Source organism: Mustela nigripes, chromosome 5, assembly GCF_022355385.1.
Source record: "Mustela nigripes isolate SB6536 chromosome 5, MUSNIG.SB6536, whole genome shotgun sequence".
Classification (NCBI taxonomy): Eukaryota; Metazoa; Chordata; class Mammalia; order Carnivora; family Mustelidae; genus Mustela; species Mustela nigripes.
In genome coordinates, this window is record NC_081561.1 from 87,619,265 (window position 1) to 87,622,676 (window position 3,412).

Genomic DNA, 3,412 nt, shown 5'->3' on the forward strand with positions numbered 1-3,412 from the left:
TTTAAGGCCTTTGTTTCCTTGTTGATCTTTTGCTTGGATGATCTGTCCATTTCAGTGAGGAGAGTGTTAAAGTCCCCTCCTATTATTGTATTATTGTCGATGTGTTTCTTTGATTTTGTTATTAATTGTTTTATATAGTTGGCTGCTCCCACGTTAGGGACATAGATATTTAAAATTGTTAGATCTTCTTGTTGGACAGACCCTTTGAGTATGATATAGTGTCCTTCCTCATCTCTTATTATAGTCTTTTGCTTAAAATCTAATTGATCTGATATAAGGATTGCCACCCCAGCTTTCTTCTGATGTCCATTAGCATTTTACATTGTTTTCCACTCCCTCACTTTAAATTTGGAGGTGTCTTCGGGTCTAAAATGAGTTTCTTGTAGGCAGCATATTGATGAGTTTCTTGTAGGCAGCATTTTGTTTTTTTATCCATTCTGATACCCTGTGTCTTTTGATTGGGGCAGTTAGGCCATTTACATTCAGGGTAACTATTGAGAGATACCAGTTTAGTGCCATTGTATTGCCTGTAAGGTGACTGTTACTGTATTTTGTCTCTGTTCCTTTCTGATCTACTACTTTTAGGCTCTCTCTTTGCTTAGAGGACCTCTTTCAATATTTGCTGTACAGCTGGTTTGGTGTTTGCAAATTCTTTCAGTTTTTGCTTGTCCTGGAAGCTTTTGATCTCTCCTTCTATTTTCAATGATAGCCTAACTGGATATAGTATTCTTGGCTGCATGTTTTTCTAGTTTCATGCTCTGAATATATCATGCCAGTTCTTTCTGGCCTTCCAGGTCTCTGTGCATAAGTCCACTACCATTCTAATATTTTTACCATTGTATGTTACAGACTTCTTTTCCCGCGCTGCTTTTAGGATTTTCTCTTTGTCGCTAAGACTTGTAAATTTTACTATTAGGTGATGGGGTGTGGACCTATTCTTATTGATTTTGAGGGGGGTTCTCTGCACCTCCTGGAGTTTGATGCTTGTTCCCTCTGCCATATTAGGGAAATTTCTACAATAATTCTCTCCAATATGTCTTCTGTACCCATCTCTCTTTCTTCTTCTTCTGGAATCCCAATTATTCTAATGTGTCGTCTTATGGTGTCACTTATCTCTCAAATTCTCCCCTCGTGGTCCAGTATTTATTTGTCTCTCTTTTGCTCAGCTTCTTTATTCTCTGTCATTTGGTCTTCCGTATCACTAATTCTCTCTTCTGCCTCATTTATCCTAGCAGGAAGAGCCTCCGTTTTTTTATTGCACCTTGTTAATAGCTTTTTTGATTTTAACTTTGTTAGATTTTAGTTCTTTTATTTCTCCAGAAAGTGTTTTTATCTCTCCGGAGAGGGTTTCTCTAATATCTTCCATGCCTTTTTCGAGCCCAGCTAGAACCTTGATAATCGTCATTCTGAACTCTAGATCTGACATTATTACCAATGTCTGTATTGATTAGGTCCCTAGCCTTCAGTACTGCCTCTTGTTCTTTTTTTTTTTTCCTTTTTTTTTCCCCCTGTGGTGAGTTTTTTGCCTTGTCATTTTGTCCAGATAAGAATATATGAAGGAGCAAATAAAATACTAAAAGGGTGGCAAAGACCCCAGGAAAATGTGATTTAAGCAAATCAGAAGAGACCCCAACTCATGGAGAGGATAAACAGGATAAAAAGAAGTTCAGAAAAAAATTAAAAGAAAAAAAGCAAATAAATAAAGAAAAAATATAAAAAAAGAAAAATATATATATATATATTAGACTGGTGACTAGAACAGGGTCACCCTCTTAATTCTGGGAGTATTTTGGTCTCTTAGAAGAAACTGTCTCCCAAAATTTTAAAGAATGAAAAACATATATAAAGGTGAACACAATGAAGGGATAGAATATGCCTATAAAGATGAAAATTAAAAAAAAATTTTTTTAATTTCTAAAACAGGAGTTGATAAAGTAAGCTGGTTGGGAGAATAAAGAAAAAGAAGGTGGTGGGAATTTGCTCAGGCTGGAGAATAGAATAAGCCCAGAGCTAGATTTAGGGTATATTTTGATCTATTAGAAGAAGTTGTACCCCAAATTTTTTAGAAGAAAAAACCCTATGTGTATACAAAAAAATAAAGTTAGATATAATGAAGGATAAAATATGACTATAATAATGAAGTTTCAAAAAATATTATTATTATTTTTTAATGAAAGGTATTGTTAAGATAAACTAGTTAGTTAAAAAACGTTAAAAGAAGAAAGGCTAAAAGTTAAAAAAATTAAGCAGAAGAAAAATATAAAATTAAAAGGAAAATTAATTAACTGCAAGACTAAAGAATCATGGGGAGAAAGCCATGAATTCCATGCTTTGCTTTCTCCTTCTCTGGAATTCCGCTGTTCTCCTTGGTAACTTGGTCTTGGCTAGATTTCTTGTTGATCTTCTGGGGAGGGGCCTGTTGTAGTTATTCTCAAATGTCTTTGCCTGAGGCAGAATTGCACCACCCTTACCAGGGGCGAGGCTAAGTAATCTGCTCTGGTTCGCTTTCGGGAGCTTTTGTTCCCTGAATGTTTTCTGTAAATTTCTGGAGGACAGGAATGAAAATGGCGGCCTTCCAATCTCCGGCCCGGAGGAGTCGAGAGCTCAGGGCCCCACTCCTCAGTGCGCCCTCAGAGAGGAGTGCTCAATCACTCCCATCTCCCTGGCCTCCAGCCGCTCTCCAAGCTCACCTAGCCTGTGACCAAGCGTCTCTGGCACAGCACTTTACCTGGAGTCTCCGAACCCCGCATATCCCTGAGTTCTTCCAGGGGGTGTCTCCTCAGATCTTGTGGGGACCCCACTCACAGAGCAGTGTCCTCTGCCACTGATTACGGTTCAAGGTAACTCCGAGTTGAGAGCTCACTCCTTGGCTCTGTCTCTGTAGCCAGCTTCCCCGCTCTAATACCTGTGAGTTCTGCAACACTCAGCCACCCCCGATCCTTCTGTGACCCCACGGGACCTGGGACCACACTGACCCCACGTGGGCTTCACCCTGGTTTAGTCTCTGGAGCAATGTCCCTCAGTGGAGCAGACTTTTAAAAGTCCTGATTTGGGGCTCTGCTGTTCTGCCACTTGCCAGGAGCCAGCGCCCCCCCCCCCCCCCCCAGTCTATCTTCCCATCGCTTTGGATTCACTTCTCTGCTGGTCCTACCTTTCAGAAAGTGATTTATTTTCTGTTTCTAGAATTGTTACTCTTCTTCTCTTCAGTCTCCTGTTGGATTTGTAGGTGTTCGCAATGGTTTGATAAGCTATCTAGCTGATCTCCTGCTACCTGATATCGTCCCAGCCTGCTACTTCTCTGCCATCTTGACTTCTCTCCACACCCAACTTCTTTTAAGGAGGATGTTATCCAGAGCCCATATAATTCATTGTTCACAATGACTGGCATTCAATAAAAATTATTAGACATTCC